Raw genomic sequence first — 17,869 nt, forward strand, 5'->3', positions numbered from 1 at the left:
TTGAGTCTTTGTGTGGTTTTGGTATCAGGGTAACTGTAGCTTCATAAAAGGAATTTGGCAATGCCTCTTCTGTTTCTATATTGTGAAATACATTAAGGAGTATAGGTATTGGGTCTTCTTGGAAGTTCTGGTAGAATTCTGCATTGAAACCATCTGGTCCTGGGCTTTTTTTGGTATGGAGGTCTTTGATAACCTCTTCTAAATCTTCGCGACTAACAGGTCTATTTAGATTGTTCACCTGGTCCTGGTTTAACTTTGGTATATGGTATTTATCTAAAGAAGTGTCCATTTCCTTTACGTTTTCCAGTTTTGTGGCATATAAGCTTTTGTAGTAAGCTCTAATGATTTTCTGAATTTCCTCTGTGTCTGTGGTTATGTCCCCCTTTTCATTTCTGATCTTACTAATTTGCAAATTCTCTCTCTGCCGTTTCATTAGTTTGGATAGGGGTTTGTCAATCTTGTTGAGTTTCTCCAGGAACCAGCTTTTTGTTTTTTGTTCCTTTGTATTTTTTTCTGTGTTTCTATTTTGTTGATTTCAGCCCCCTGATTGATTATTTCCAGTCTTCTACTCCTCCTAGCTGAGTCTGCTCCTTTTTTTTCTAGAGCTTTCAGGTGGGCTGTTAAGTCTCCAATGTGAGCTTTCTCTGTTTTCTTTAAGTGGGCACTTAGTGCTATGAACTTTCCTCTTAGGACTGTTTTCATAGTGTCCCATAAGTTTGAGTATGTTGTTCCTTTATTTTCATTGTATTCCAGGAAGACTTTAATTTCTTTCTTTATTTCTTCCTTAATCCAGGTATGGTTCAGTAGTTGACTGTTCAGTTTCCATGAATTTGTAGGCTTTCTGGGGGTAGCATTGTTGTTGAATTCTAACTTTAAACCATGGTGATCTGATAAGACACAGGTGGTTACTAATATTTTTTTGTAACTGTGGATGTTTGCTTTGTTACCGACTATGTGGTCGATTTTTGAGGAAGTTCCATGAGCTGCAGAGAAGAAGGTATATTCTTTCCTATTTGGGTGGAATGTTCTATAGATGTCTGTTAAGACCATTTGATCCATTACCTCCATTAATTCTCTTATTTCTCTGTTAGGTTTCTGTCTGATTGACCTGTCCATTGGTGAGAGAGGAGTGTTGAAGTTTCCTACTATTAGGGAGTGCGGTTTGATGGCTGCCTTGAGTTTTAGCAATGTTTTTTATATGTACGTGGGTGCTTTTATATTAGGGGCATAGATGTTCAGGATTGAGACTTCATCCTGATGAACTGTTCCTGTTATGAGTATAAAATGTCCCTATCTATCTCTTCTGATTGATTTAAGTTTGAAGTCAACTTTGTTAGAGATTAGTATGGCCACACCTGCTTGTTTCTTAGGTCCATTTGCTTGATAAGCCTTTTCCCAGCCCTTTACTCTGAGTAGGTGCCTGTCTTTGTGGTTGAGGTATGTTTCTTGTAAACAGCAGAATGTTGGATCCTGTTTTTTTTTTTATCCAATCTCTTAGCCTGTGCCTTTTTATAGGTGAGTTGAGTCCATTGACATTAAGTGATATTAATGACCAGTGCTTGTTAACTCCGGTCACTTTTTTAGTCATAGAGTTTGTGTGTTTCCCTTCTTTGATTTGTGTTGGTGAAGGATCTCTAGATGTCTGAGTTATTGTGGTCATTGTTGGACTCCTTGGTTAGTGATTTTCCTTCTATTACTTTCTGTAATGCTGGATTTGTGGCTGTGTATTGTTTAAATTTGTTTTTATCCTGGAAAATTTTATTTTCTCCATTTATAGTGAATGAAATCTTGGCTGGGTATAGTAATCTGGGCTTGCATCCATGGTCTCTCAGTGTCTGCAGTACATCTATCCAGGACCTTCTGGCTTTCATGGTTTCCATGGAGAAGTCAGGTGTAAGTCTGATAGGTTTACCTTTATAAGTAATTTGGCCTTTTTCCTTTGCAGCTCTTAATATCCTTTCCTTATTCTGTATGCTTTGTGTTTTGATAATTATATGACGAGGGGATGGTTTTTTTTTTGATCCAGCCTATTCAGTGTTCTGTATGCTTTTTGAACCTTCATAGGTATATCTTTCTTTAGGTTAGGAAAATTTTCTTCTATAATTTTATTAAATATATTTTCTGGACCATTGAGCTGCACTTCTCCTTCTTCTACTCCTATTATTCTTAGGTTTGGTCTTTTTATTGTGTCCCATATTTCCTGAATGTTTTGTGATGAGAGTTTGTTGGACTTGCTGTTTTCTTTGATCAGTGTGTTTATTTTCTCTATGGTATCTTCAGAATCTGAGATTCTTTCTTCTAACTCTTGTATTCTGTTGGTTATGCTTGTTTCTGTAAACTCTGTTTGTTTACTTAAATTTTCCATGTCCAGCTGGCCCTCTGTTTGTGTTTTCTTCTTTGCCTCCATTTCAGTTTTCAAGTCTTGAACTGTTTCCATTATCTGTTTGATCGTTTTTCCTTGGTTTTCTAGGGTATCATTCACTGATTTATTCAATTCTTCAAACTCTCTGTTATATTTCTCATCCGTTTCTATAAGGGCGTTTTTTACATGCTGTTTAAGGGTGTCAATCACTTTCATGAAGTCAATCTTTTCTACTTCTTCTTGATTAAGGTGTTCATGTCCTCCCGTTGTGAGGTCGCTGGTTTCTGGTGGCTTCATATTGCTTTTCAGCTTGTTGGGCGAATTCTTGCCTTGGCGTCTGCCCATCTCTTCTTCCAAATGCTCCCTTATGGATCTTCTTTTACTGGATCAGGTCTCCTTGCCTACCCAACGCTGGCTCTCCCCAATGTTGGCTCTCTCCAATGCTGGCTCTCCTGGCGCCGAGAGATCAGGCCTTTGTGCTGATGGGGCAGCTTGCAAACAAAGCGCCTACCCTGCTTGGTGCAGGCAGGCCATAGAAGCAAAGCAACTCCCGCCCGCTTTGGTGCCCTGAGGATTCGGACCCAGTGGCCGGGCAGGCTGGGCTGGGTGATGTTATGTGCCAAAAGAGGGCGGTGGGGCCAAAGTGGGGAGGGTTCTGGATGGAAGCTGTGTGGGCTAGGAAGAAAGAGGCGGTATGCCGGGAGTAGAGGCCCTGCAGAGAGCCCAAGAAGGATAGGGGGCCAAGGAACCTCTGAGCTCCCTGTCCCAGGCTGGCGCTGGGCGGGGCCAGAAACTCACCCCAACGCTGTCTCTCCTGGCGCCGAGAGCTCAGGCCTCGTGTTACATTTATTTATGTTTTGGAATATTTGTTTCATGGTGCAAAGATGTGTTACATTTTTTTCATGTTGCATTTGTTTTAACTCTGTAAAACCCCAACACTTCGCCTGTCTAAAAGACCTGATTGGTCTAATCTAGAGAAATCTTTCATTTAGAAAGCACCCTATGTTGATCATACCCAGAAATTCCCTTGGAAAAAGATTTATTTGTTATTTTTCATTTTTAAACACACATGGAAAGAGACAGAGATACACAGAGAGAGACTGAGGCACAGACATAGAGAGACGCAGACAGAGAAACAGAGAAAGTAACACACAGAGATAGAGACAGACACAGAGATTTCCTATTTTTTCAAAGACAGCATCTCTTAGACTAGGCGGTCCTTGAACTTGTAACCTTGCTTCTACCCCTGGATGCTGGGGTTACAAGTATGCATATCCATGCCTATCTTATTATCCTGAGATAGTGTCTCATCCTGTAGGGTAAGCTGGTCTTGAAAGTTTCAACCCTCCTGCATACTGGAATTATAGGCCTGCACCACTGCTCCTGGCTTATATATTTTATTTTAAATCTACACATAGTAATTGTATTTATTACAGGGACAGTGTGACATTTCAGTGCATGTGCACTGGGACAATTGGAATACCTATTCATATACATGCTACTTTATTTTCTGGTTTTAAAATATACAATAATTGTTGTGAGCCATATGTATTTTACTGTTACTCCTTTTGGTGTCTCAGGAATAGTTCCAGCCTTTTCATTAACCAGTAAGTTTTTAATTGTGTAGATTTGGCTGAGATTGCAAAAGCAATTGGTTTTGATTTTAGGATTTAAAAGAAAGAGGTTTAGTCTTATAAACAGTAATAGTTAATAGATAAGGAGTCCTTGGAGATTTTGCTCTGACTCTCACAAATATTAAAGTCTTAGTCTATTGACTAAGAGGTCAGTAAGCCTGTGACTCCTGGACTTTATCCCACAGTGCCATGATCCAAAATTAAGTTTGTGATATTGATTTTACCTTTGGCATAGATTTTTAATTATTCATTATTTCTGCCACAATTGTTGCAAGAGATGGAGCCAGCCCAAATCCCAGCAGGGATGAGGGAGAGACTCACGAAGTTCTCCCTCTTGTTTAGGAGCTGTTGGTACTTGGCAGCTGCTGGGGGAGGCACAGTCAGTTTGCTTTAGAGATGTGGTACCCGAGAGGCTTCCCATGCTCTAGTCGGTACACAGACAGGCAGCATCAAGTGGACTCAGTGGGATTATAGAAAAGGAACACATGAAGCTGGGAAGGAAAGGTGCTGGGCTCAGGAGATATAGGGGGAAGCTGGAAGGCAGGGAATGGGGGAGACTTGATCAAAACATGTCATTTAAAATTCTTAAACAAAAACAAACCATTTATCATGCATGCATGTGGATATCAGTGGACAATTTGTGAGATTCAGTTCTTTATTTCTGTATGTGGGTTATGGGGATCTAATTTGGGTCTTAAGGCTTCTCAGCAAGTGTCTTTGCTCACTGAGGTATCTTAATAGTCTGACTTTTTTTTTTAAAAAAAAATTCTGAAGTGAAGTGTGGTAACTCATGCTTATACATCTAGCACTTCACCAACATGCCCAGGCTGGCCTCAAACTTATGATTCTCTGTGTCAGCCTCCTAAATGTTAGAACCACAGGAGTGTACAAATATGTCTGTCCTGGATGCATTTAGTCTATGGTCTAAATTTAACCTTAGAAAATGGATAGATTGAGTAATAATTTTGGATGTCTTTCTTTTATAGCTCACATATTTTCTATTTACTATTCAATTAAGCAATTTGAAATCAATTGTGATTACTGTCAGAAGTCCCTCACAAGACTGGGCCTGCCAACATCCTGTCACAGGCAGGGAAGGGCTCATGAGCAGACTCCCCCTCCCCAACACACACACAGGATCCATAGGAGAGTAAGGGTAGCTCATGAAACCCTGCCCTTCCCTGGTTGCTGGGGAGGGAGAGACATTTTCTTCAGTGTGTAGCCAATGGTATGGAGACCATACTCCCAAGTCTCCTTATTCTTTACCCAGGATCCTATAAGCAACCATAATGAAATTCACAAATGAATGAATGAATGAATAAACAAGAGCAGAAGAGAAACTAGGTAGGAAGAGGTGGGTGACCAGTGAGAGCAGAAGGGAAGCAGTATACTGTAATGGGGGAACATGCTAAAACTGCATTACATGTATGTGAAATAAGTTTAAAATTCAGCTTCTCAAAAAACCACAAAACAAATAAATCAAAATTAATAAAGAAATTTAACATTTTTCTTTGAACTTTTTTATTGCATTTTTCTTAAGTTGCTTTTCTATTGCTGTGAAGATACAACATGACCAAAGCAACTTATTTAAAAAAAGCATTTAATTGGGGACTTGCTTTAGAGTTTCAGAGGTTAGTCCATGACCATCACGGTGGACAGACAGGCATGGTACTGGATCACTCAGTAGTGGACAGCTTAGATCTTATCAGCAAGACAGAGGCAGATAGGGAGAAACTGGAGCTGGCATGGGCTTTTAAAACTTCAAAACCCACCCCCAGTGACATACCTCCTCTAATAAAGTCACACCTCCTAATCCATCCACCAACTAAGTACTAAGCATCCAAATATATGTGCCCTCAAGGGCTGTTCTCATTCAAACCACCACAAGCATTTACTTTTATTTATTCATATTGTGTGTGTGTGTGTGTGTGTGTGTGTGTGTGTGTGTGTGAGAGAGAGAGAGAGAGAGAGAGAGAGAGAGAGAGAGAGAGAGAGAGAGAGAGATATGCAGAGGACAACTTTAAGGAGTCAGTTTCCTTCTTTAACCATATGGGTCCCCGGATCAAATCCAGGTTCAGTCTTGGTAGCAGGTACATTAATCTGCTGAACCACCAGGCCAACTCTAACTTTTTTTTTCCAAAATTTTCTAGACTCATAAACTCCTTTTTTTTGTGGTACTTTCCTTGCGTGGACTGGCGGTTATCCTCATTTTAAAGAGTATCTGTAAAGATATCACCAAATACAATCGTGCAAACCTTCCTGTAAGAAGAACTGCACATTTTGATTCAACATGATACATATTCTGCTTAGTTGTCAGCTACTGAATTCCTACATAGAGTGTAGTACCTTGACTATACATATTTCTGCTGTGACCCTTTAACACAATTCCTCCTGTTGTGGTGACCCCCAACTATAAAGTTATTTTCATTGCTACCTCATAGTTGTAACTTTGCTACTGTTATGAATCGTATTGTAGATCTCTGTGTTTTCCAATGGTCCCTGTGAAACAGCTCTTTGACTCTGAAAAGATTGCAACCCACAGACAGAGAACCACTGAATCATACAGTCAGAAAGTATAGCATTGTATGGGTTTGTTTAAAAGTACAAGTTGATTTAAAGAGTTGTTTGTTGGGCAATAACTCTGGTTATATTTGATAGGTGTTTCTGATGACTTAAAACATCATTTTAAGAAACTCTTAATTGACTTAAAAGATGAGATAGAATTACCAATGTTGCAGGGTAGTATAATTTATGTTATACCATATTTACTATCTTGGTTCTTGTAAAAGTTTGCATATTGACAAATTTTAAATTTCTATGAATCTGTTGAGTTCCTTAGGTTAAATAACTTTGCTTTCTTTATGAAAACACAGCAAACTGTGTGCTCTATATAATTAACACACCACACTAATGCAAAACATAACTTAAGTGATGGATTTATTCATGTAGCAGGCTCACAGGGCACCCAGAAACCTGCCAAAGCAATCCATAGCCATTGCTTTCCAGTTAGCTTGTCTTGAGTGGAAAATTCCCTTTTATATAACTTGTCATATTAACTAACATGTTTATTACAGAATTTCTTACTTGCAGGTATATGACCGGAGGCAGTTTGGATGGAGAATATTTCATGGGAATGAATTTAAGCTCCCAGAACATGGAATGTTGCTGTTGGTCCTTCTCCGCCAAGGAACACGAGTTTTCATAATGACATTTTTTTCTTTATGTGAGTACATTCAGGTATAGCCTAAACATTTGTGGTGAACTGTTGACATGTGTTAGACTTTGATTTATAAGTACAAAATAACTTTGAAAAGTGTACCTTCAATTTTAAGAAAATTCATGGTTTTTAGTACTTATATTTCAGTCTTTTCAAATACCGGATGTGAGTATGAGAATGTTCCCCCATAAGTTCTAAATAATTTGCCTAAAAGCTTCAGCACAGTCAGGCAAAGTAGCACACGCCTTTAATCCCAGCACTTGGGAGGCAGAGACAGGTGGATCTCTGTGAATTTTAGGCTAGCCTGATCTACAAAGTGAGTTCTAGGACAGCCAGAATCCATAGTGAGACCCTGTCTTAAACAAAAAGCAAAACAAAATAAAAAATTAAAACACCATATATTTCTTAGCTTATAAGGTAGAGAGATGCATTGTTGAAAATTGGTACGAGTAGAGTATTTTCAGTGGACTGGGGACACCTGAAACAAAGGCTACCATTTTGAAATAGTATGGCAAGCTTCAGAGCAGGGTTTTGATTTTTCTGTTTATTTTTTTCTCTTTTTGAGACAAGTTTTCTCACTGGCCTGGAACTTGCCAACTAAAGTAGGCTGGCCAGCCAAAATCAACCCGAGAGAGCCATCTGTCTACCTCCCTGGAGCTGGAATTCAAAATGCTCTACAATGTCCAATTTGTTTTGGAGACAGGGTTTCTCGGAGTAACCTTGTCCTGGAACTTGCTCTGTAGATCAGGCTGGCCTCAAACTCACAGAAATCCTCCTGCCTCTGCTTCCCCACTGCTGAGATTAAAGGTATATGCTACCACTACCTGGCCCTTTTGATAATTTATATTTATTTTTTGTTCATTGGTGTTCTGCCTGAGTGTATATATATGGGAGGGTGGCAGAAGCCCTGGAAATGAAGTTACAGACAGGTGTGAGCTGTCATATGGGTGCTGGGAATTGAACCTGGGTCCTTTGGAAGGACAGCCAGTGCTTTTCACTGCTGAATCATCTCTCCAGCTCATGTCAAAATATTTTAGCACTGGTTCTTGGTATCGAACTTGGGTCTTTGTACTTGCAAAGTAAACATTTTGCAGACTGAGCTATGGCCTCAGCCTACAAGAACAGATCTTTAAGTGTCCGATTGAAATGACATTCTAATTCTTATTTTTAACCTTGCATTTACTTAGTTGGTTTCATGTAGCTGAGGATGAAATTGAACTTGTCATCCTCTTTCCTCTTCCTCCCTAGTGACGGCACTACAAATAGACACATGTCACCGCAACCATTTTGTGAAGCTCTGGAAATCAAACCCAGGGCTTAGCCTTCGAGGCAAGTGCCCTGCTAACTAAGCTACAATCCCCAGGCTTCTCCTTTTTTAATTTTTGAGACACGGTCTCCTGTAGCACTGAAGGGTCTAGATCTCTGTATGTAGCCAAGGACTTGTTCTCCTGATCCCCTTGCCCTCACTTCACAAATTCTGGGACTCCAGGTATGTGCTACCATGCCCAGTTCTTGAACTGCATTGTTAGAAGGCAGTCTAAAAATGACCTAAGAGCATGTGCTGTCTTAGTTTGTGAGCTCAGAATGGAGCTTGTCACTTCTCAATGGCCAACGCAATAATTTTATGAACAAAGGTGTGCGGAAAATGGCTTATTAGATGTTTCGAAGGTCAACGGCATTTTTAAAAGTCCAATGTGAACACACTTCTCCCTCTCGAAACCATCTTCCTTTGAATTTTTTATTCCTCACTTTGACAAAATACAGAGAAAAGAAATTTTTTGTTTGCTTTTTGAGACAGGGTTTCTCTGTGTATCTCTGGCTGTCCTGGAACTCACTCTGTAGCCCAGGGTGACCTTGAACTCACAGAGGTACACCTGCTTCTGCCTCCTGAGTGCTGGGATTAAAGGCATGCGCCATCACCACCCCGCTGAGAAAAGAAATTTTTAAGGGAAAAATAACTTGCTAGTCTTGGAATGATTATTGAAATAGGGAAGGGGAAACTGTGTGACTTTGACCTAGTGAAATTAAAGACTAATTCAACTATAAAACTTCCACATACCTATAACTGGAAATCAAATATTTTCACTTAAATGGTCAGGGAAGCAGATAACTGAATATTGTTTGTTTTCAATATGATTTAAGTACTTCTCTTAGAACATTTCCTTGTCTTTTTTTTTTACATAATGCATTAGTGGCATAATATTTAAAGTCCCAGAAAGCTGGAGGCTGTTCTCAGGCAGCCCCCATTTTGTTCCTTGCCTTTAGTTCTGGCTGGCCTGGGTTTTCTTACCCCTGCTGATCAAAGTGCCTTAATGAACTATGCTCTTCTGCTGTAGCTCTTACTGGAAATCCCCGCTGGATATGTGTCTGCCAAGATGTGCAAGATTAAGCGTTACCACGGTTATTAGTCCAGAAAGTTGGTGTGTTCAATGTAGAAATTAAAAGGCCTTAAAGAAAAAGATCAGAAAAAAATTACAAGGAATTTTAGCCAACATACTCAATTTTAATTTTGTACTATTACCCTATAGTATAGTTGTAATGTACTGATTACACTTCAGTATTTTTTAAATTTAATTTCAATTGTTTGAGACCTGGTTTGCTCTGTGTAACAGCCCTCAGCTATCCTGGAACTCACTCTGTAGACCAGGCTGGCCTCGAACTCACAGAGATCCACCTGCCTCTGCCTCCCCAGTGCTGGGATTATAGGTGTGCGCCACCACCACCCGGCTACATTACAGTATTTGTAAAACGGTTTCAATCAAGGCATTTCAGTAACTATTCTGCTTTTTATTTCCTAAGCATTTAAAGGTATAAACTGGAAGATGCATTTTTTTTTTTTGCTGACAGCATTGTTATTTCCTGGGTGAGTATCTCATATTATCATCTCTGTATATAATTATGTTCTTCTTAGGTTTCACCTTGGAAAAGATTTTGCACTATAACGAAGAGCAGGAAGGAGCCGAATGACTGCTATGCTCTCTGTAGCTGCAGTATTCCCTTACTTTTGTATCTGCATTCTCCTCTACGTTTTAACTCCAGCACAAAGAGATGGCAATTATACTGTTACATGCTCCATTTTGATCCTTGTTTCTGAAGCAGATTCTGTCAATGATCATCATAGTTAAGCATCTTGCCTCGCACATCATACGGTAGTGACAATTTACACATGGCATTTTGTTATTCGTCTTGTTGCTGCCTTCGGTGATTATTTTTCCCTGTATCTTCTTGTCACTGCAGCATCATTAGTGACAGTTGTAGGTGCATTCAAAGTCAATATGGAGTGGGGGCAGCTGCTGTGCAGTGGTTGTGAGTAAGTTTATTCAGTCTCTTAAAGACAGTGTGTGTGTGTGTGTGTGTGTGTGTGTGTGTGTGTGTGTGTGTGTGTGTGTGTCTCATTATGTCTTAGCCAGTTAGCTTCTCACTGTACTTCACTGATCAAGGTAGAGGTTGCTTAGGATTTTACCTTCATATTTGTTGAAGTTTTTTTTTTCTTAGTTTGGGCTGCCACAACAAATGCTATAAACAGGATAACGTGGGAAACAGAAACACACTTTTACATGGGTCTGCAGGCACATGGCTTTGAGGGTGCCAACATAGTGTGTCTACTGCTTTCTTCCTGGCTTGAAAATAGCAAGCTTCTCTCCAAGTCAGAGAGATTAAGAAGGAAGATTAGGGGAGGGGAGGGGAAGGGAAGGAATGAGGGCTGTTCTTTGGGGGCTCTCCTTTTGGGTTTGTGGTGCTAATCTCAGGGGTTCCCACATTCACAACCACATGTAAACCTAATTATGTCTCCAAGGGCCCATCTACAAATAGAACATTGGTGGCTAAGACTTTAACACATCAGTTTCGGAGAACACAGTTCAGTGCACATCATGCTCTTTAATGCCAAGGAAAAGTATTCCCTAATGTGTTTTTTTTAAGATTATTTTATTTATTTATTTTTATTGAAAAAATCTCTGCTTCCTCCCCGCCTCCCATTTCCCTCCCCCTCCTCTCACTCCTCTCCCCCTCCCCCACTCCTCTCCCCCTCCCTCTCCAGTCTGAAGAGCAGTCTGAATTCCCTGCCCTGTGGAAAGTCCAAGGTCCTCCCCCCTCTGTCCATGTCTAGGAAGGTGAACATCCAAACTGGCTAGGCTCCCACAGAGCCAGTTCATGTAGTAGGATCGAAACACAGTGCCATTGTCCTTGGCTTCTCATCAGCCTTCATTGTCCACCATGTTCAGAGAGTCCAGTTTTATCCCATGCTTTTTCAGTCCCAGTCCAGCTGGCCTTGGTGAGCTCCCAACAGATCAGCCCCATTATCACAGTGAGTGGGTGCACCCCTCGCAGTCCTGACTTCCTTGCTCATGTTCTCCCTCCTTCTGATCCTCATTTGGACCTTGGGAGCTCAGTCTGGTGCTCCAATGTGGGTCTCTGTCTCTATCTCCATCCATCGCCAGATGAAGGTTCTATGGTGATATGCAAGATATTCATCAGTATGGCTATAGGATAGGGTCATTTCAGGTTCCCTCTCCTCAGTTGCCCAAGGTACTAGCTGAGGACATCTCCCTGGACACCTGCAAGCCCCTCTAGAGTCAAGTCTTTTGCCAACCCTAAGATGGCTCCCTTAATTAGGATATATACTTCCCTGCTCCCATATCCACCCTTCCTTTATCCCAACCATCCCATTCCTCCAAGCTCCCCCCATCCTCTCCTTCTCACTTTTCTCACCCCAGTTCCCCTTACCCCCATCCCACCCCACCCCCAAGATCCCAGTTTTTGCCCAGCATTCTTGTCTACTTCCCATATCCAGGCGGATAACTATATGTTTTTTCTTGAATTTTGCATGCAAATGGATGGAAATAGAAAACACTATCCTGAGTGAGGTAACTCAAACCCAAAAAGATGAACATGGGATGTATTCACTCATAATTGGTTTCTAGCCATAAATAAAGGACATTGAGCCTATAATTTGTATCCTAGAGAAGCTAAATAAGAAGGTGAAACCCTAATATGTTTTGAAAGAAGATCTTTTATTTGGAAGGAAAGTAATATTGGATTGTATTTTAATTGTATTATGGTACTGTAATTACTATTTACTTAGAAACACATCTTTAAAGCTACGGGTGCATCACAACAGAAAATACTATAGAGCAGATATGAGGGAAGTGTCCAATGTGTTCTGATTGGTGACAGAATGACAGGAAAGTCTCTAATAATGCTGGGACTCAGTATAGTCCCATAAATGCTGCACATCAGTGATGCCGTCACTGGACGTGTAATCATTTTCTTTTTTTTTCCTAGAGGATTATTACTTTATTTTTAAAGGAGATATTTTTCAAGTAGATTGCCATCTGTAATTGTTTTTTATATTTTTCTTTTATTATTATTATTATTACAAATTTTCACCTCCTCCCCTCCTACCATTCCCCCCTCCTCCCCCCATTCCCCCTCCCCCTCCCTCTCCATTCCAAAGAGCAGTCAGGGTTCCCTGCCATGTGGTAAGACCAAGGACCTCCCCCCTCCATCTAGGTCTAGGATTCATCTATAGGCTGATTCACACTCAAGAGAAAACTTTAAGATCATTGCAACTTTACACATTATAAAATTGCACATCAAACTTATATTCCTCAGGATTTTTGACTGACTTAAATTAGCATAATTAGTTGCTTCCCCTCTTTGTGAATGGAGCCATCTGGGTTTCTGTACCATACACTCGAATCAGAATAGGTGGTCTTTCCTGAGGTGAGTGGCTTAATCCACTTATGGAAGAAAGACATGACCTTGACAACTTTCCAGATATATTGCAGATATATTCAGATATGCTTCAAGTTCAAGACTCAGATGAATATGAAACTGAATATATTTGGTAGCAAAGTGCCAGTGCAAATGTCATTATTTGTCACTGTAATACTCGGGGTAACACATATGAATGCCAGCTTGTGGGGTCTAGTGACGTGGCTCAGCAGGTAGGAATGCTTGCTGCCAACCAAGCCTGAAAATTTAAGTTTGAGCATAGGAATCTACATGATGGACAAGATAACCAACTCCTACAAGTTGTTCTCTGACCTCCACATGTATGCTGTGGCATGTTTATGCATGGCATGTATTCATCCATGAAAGCACATTTAAAAGTAAATGCTTTAGAAAAAGAATCAGTCACTGCACTTTGATCTTTCTTACTGCAGGATTTTGTTGTTGTTGTTATTTTTCTGTATTTAGTAAGTACCTTGAGAGAAATAAATACAACATGACTTTGAAATTCTGTTTTCAAATAATTTAGGAGCCAATGCATTGCTGAGATAAGAGGAGGGAATGAAAATGTATGTAAAATATTAACTAGTACAAATTCTACTTGTTAGAAAGCCTGGAGGTGGGAACACGGGACTGGCTGGGACGGGAGCGGCAGCAGAGGACACAGGCCGCAGGTGGCGGGAACCATCGTGGCAGCAGAAGCAGGCTGCAGGGACCGTGCCCAACACTGAGAGCAGATCGCCCCACTACAATTAAATCAAAGAGGTAGGCCTTCGGTTGGGGAGGTCCCTGGCAAAGGAGGAGCAGGGTCCTATTCCTAAAGACCCTTCTGAGGGGTGAGAGGGATCTTGGCCCCCAGCAGGAACCAGGAAACAGAGAAAGGGCATTTTGTAAGAGGAGCCCCTGGCCAGCAGGGAAACCTGAACCAGTTTTAACAGACCCCTTAGACAGCATCTATAGGAGGAGATGGGCAGGCGCCAAGGAAAGAATTCACCCAATAATCTGAAAAACAGCATGAAAACACCAGAACCCAATGATCTTACAACAGAAGGTCTTCAACACCCTAACACAGAAGAAGTGGAAAAAATTGACTTTATGAAAGCAATAGAGTCCCTTAAACAACATGTAAAAAATGCTCTTATAGAAATGGATGAGAAGTATAACCAAAAATTTGAAGAAATGAGTAAATACATACATAATACCCTGGGAAACCAAGAAAGAACGATCAAACAGGTAATGGAAACAGTTCAAGAATTGAAAACTGAAATGGAAGCAAGGAAGAAAACACAAACTGAGGACCAGCTGGATATGGAAAATCTAGGTCAACGAGCAGAGCCTACAGAAACAAGCATAATCAATAGAATAAAGAAATAGAAGAAATAATCTCAGATTCTGAGGACACCATAGAGAAAATGAATGCTCTGATCAAAGGAAACTGCAAAGCCAACAAATTCTCATCACAAAACATTCAGGAATTATGGGACACAATAAAAAGACCAAACCTAAGAATAATAGGAATAGAAGAAGGAGAAGAGTCACAGCTCAAAGGCCCAGAAAATATTTTGAACAAAATTATGGAAGAAAACTTTCCAAACATAAATAAAGATATTCCTTTGAATATTCAAGAAGCATACAGAACACCAAACAGACTGGATCAAAGAAAAACATCCCCTCGCCATATAATAATCAAAACACAAAATATACAGGTTAAAGAAAGAATACTAAGAGCTGCAAAGGAAAAAGGCCAAGTAACTTATAAAGGTAAACCGGTCAGAATTACACCTGATTTCTCTGTGGAAACAATGAAAGCCAGAAGGTCCTGGATAGAAGTACTGCAGAAGCTAAGAGACTATGGATGCACGCCCAGACTACTATACCCAGCCAAGCTTTCGTTCACTATAAATGGAGAAAACAAGACATTCCAGGATAAAAACAAATTTAGACAATACGTAGCCACGAATCCAGCCCTACAGAAAATAATAGAAGGAAAATCGCAACGCAAGGAATCCAACATTGCCAACACTGCCTACAATAACTGAGGCATCTAGCGACCCTTCACTAGCACAACTCAAAGAAGGGAGACACACAAATTCTACTTCCAAAAACAATAAGAATATCCGGAGTAAAGAACCACTGGTCATTAATATCACTTAATATTAATGGTCTCAATTCACCTATAAAAAGGCACAGGCTAAGAGATTGGATACAAAAACAGGATCCAACATTCTGCTGTTTGCAAGAAACACATCTCAACCACAAAGACAGGCATCTACTCAGAGTAAAGGGTTGGGAAAAGGTCTTTCCAGCAAATGGTCCTAAGAAAAAAGCAGGTGTGGCCATATTAATTTCTAACAAAACTGACTTCAAACTAAAATCAATCAGAAGAGATCGAGATGGACACTTTATACTCATAACAGGAACAATTTGTCAGGATGACGTCTCAATCCTGAATATTTACGCCCCTAATATAAAAGCACCCACTTATGTAAAAGAAATATTACTAAAACTCAAGGCAGACATAAAACCACACACACTAGTAGTAGGAGACTTCAATACACCTCTCTCAACAATGGACAGGTCAATCAGACAGAAACCTAATAGAGAAGTAAGAGAACTACTGGAGGTAATGAAGCAAATGGGCTTAACAGACATCTATAGAACGTTCCACCCAAATAGGAAAGAATATACCTTCTTCTCTGCAGCTCATGGAACCTTCTCGAAAATTGACCACATACTTGGAAACAAAGGAAACCTCCACAGATACAAAAAAATATCAGTGTCCACCTGTGTCTTATCAGATCACCACGGATTAAAGTTAGAATTCAACAACAATCCTACCTCCAGAAAGCCGACATACTCAGTTAAACTGAACAGTCAACTACTGAACCACACCTGGGTCAAGGAAGAAATCAAGAAAGAAATTACAGTTTTCCTTGAATTTAATGAAAATAAAGGGACAACATACTCAAACCTATGGGACACTATGAAATCAGTGCTAAGAGGAAAGTTCATAGCACTAAGTGCCCACTTAAAGAAAATAGAGAAAGCATACATCTGAGACTTAACAGCACACCTGAAAGTTTTAGAAAAAAAAAGAAGCAGACGTGCCCAGGACAAGTAGAAGACTGGAAATAATCAAACGGAGGGCTGAAATCAACAAAATAGAAACACAGAGAACAGTCCAAAGTATCAATAAAACAAAAAGTTGGTTCTTGGAGAAAATCAACAAGATCGACAAACCCCTATCCAAACTAATTAAACGACAGAGAGAGAACACGCAAATAAATAAGATCAGAAATGAAAAGGGGGACATAACCACAGACACAGAGGAAATTCAGAGACACATTAGATCTTACTACAAAAGCCTGTATGCCACAAAACTGGAAAATGTAAAAGAAATGGACACTTTTTAAGATAAATACCATTTACCAAAATTAAACCAGGACCAGGTGAACAATCTAAATAGACCTGTTAGTTGCGAAGAACTAGAAACCGTTATCAAAAATCTCCCTTCCAAAAAAAGCCCAGGACCAGATGGTTTCAATGCAGAATTCTACCAGAACTTCCAAGAAGAGCTAATACCTATACTCCTTAATGTATTTCACAATATAGAAACAGAAGAGTCATTGCCAAATTCCTTTTATGAAGCTACAGTTACCCTGATACCAAAACCACACAAAGACCCAACCAAGAAAGAGAATTACAGGCCTATCTCACTAATAAATATCGACACAAAAATTCTCAATAAAATACTGGCAAACCGAATCCAAGAACACATTAGAAAAATTGTCCATCATGATCAAGTAGGCTTCATCCCAGAGATGCAGGGCTGGTTCAACATACGCAAATCTATCAATGTAATCCACCATATAAATAAACTGAAAGAAAAAAACCATATGATCATTTCATTAGATGTTGAAAATGCATTTGACAAAATCCAACACCCCTTTATGATAAAAGTCTTGGAGAGATTAGGGATACAAGGGTCATACCTAAATATAATAAAAGCTATTTACAGCAAGCCAACAGCTAACATTAAATTAAACGGAGAAAAACTCAAAGCCATCCCACTAAACTCAGGAACACAACAAGGCTGTCCACTCTCTCCATACCTCTTCAATATAGTGCTTGAAGTTCTAGCAATAGCAATAAGACAACATAAGGGGATCAAGGGGATTCCTACCGGAAAAAGAAGAAGTTAAGCTCTCCTTATTTGCACATGATATGATAGTATACATAAGCGACCCCAAAAACTCCACCGAAGAACTCCTACAGCTGATAAACACCTTTAGTAATGTGGCAGGATACAAGATCAACTCCAAAAAATCAGTGGCCTTCCTATACACTAAGGATAAGGAAACAGAGAGGGAAATTAGAGAAGCATCACGTTTCAGGATAGCCACAAATAACATACAATATCTTGGGGTAACTCTGACCAAGGAAGTGAAAGATCTATTTGACAAGAACTTTAAGTCTTGGAAGAAAGAAATTGAAGAGGACACCAGAAAATGGAAGGACCTCCCTTGCTCTTGGATTGGGAGGATTAACATAGTAAAAATGGTAATTCTACCAAAAGCAATCTATAGATTCAATGCAATCCCCATCAAAATCCCATCAAAATTCTTCACAGATCTGGAGAAGACAATAATCACCTTTATATGGAAAAACAAAAAACCCAGGATAGCCAAAACAATTTTACACAACAAAGGATTGTCTGGAGGCATTACCATCATTGACTTCAAACTGTACTGCAGATCTACAGTATTGAAAACAGCTTGGTATTGGCATAAAAACAGAGAAGTCGACCAATGGAATCGAATAGAAGACCCTGACATTAACCCACAAACCTATGAACACCTCATTTTCGATAAAGGAGCTAAAAGTATACTATGGAAAAAAGAGAGCATCTTCAACAAATTGTCC

At 39.8% G+C, this 17,869-nt stretch overlaps 1 pseudogene; it reads left to right on the forward strand.

The window, feature by feature from the left end:
* The window catches only part of LOC142841649 (transmembrane 9 superfamily member 2-like), a 146,716-nt pseudogene that overhangs the window by 98,295 nt on the left and 30,552 nt on the right, over positions 1-17,869 (forward strand).

This window comes from Microtus pennsylvanicus, chromosome X (genome assembly GCF_037038515.1).
Source record: "Microtus pennsylvanicus isolate mMicPen1 chromosome X, mMicPen1.hap1, whole genome shotgun sequence".
NCBI lineage: Eukaryota > Metazoa > Chordata > Mammalia > Rodentia > Cricetidae > Microtus > Microtus pennsylvanicus.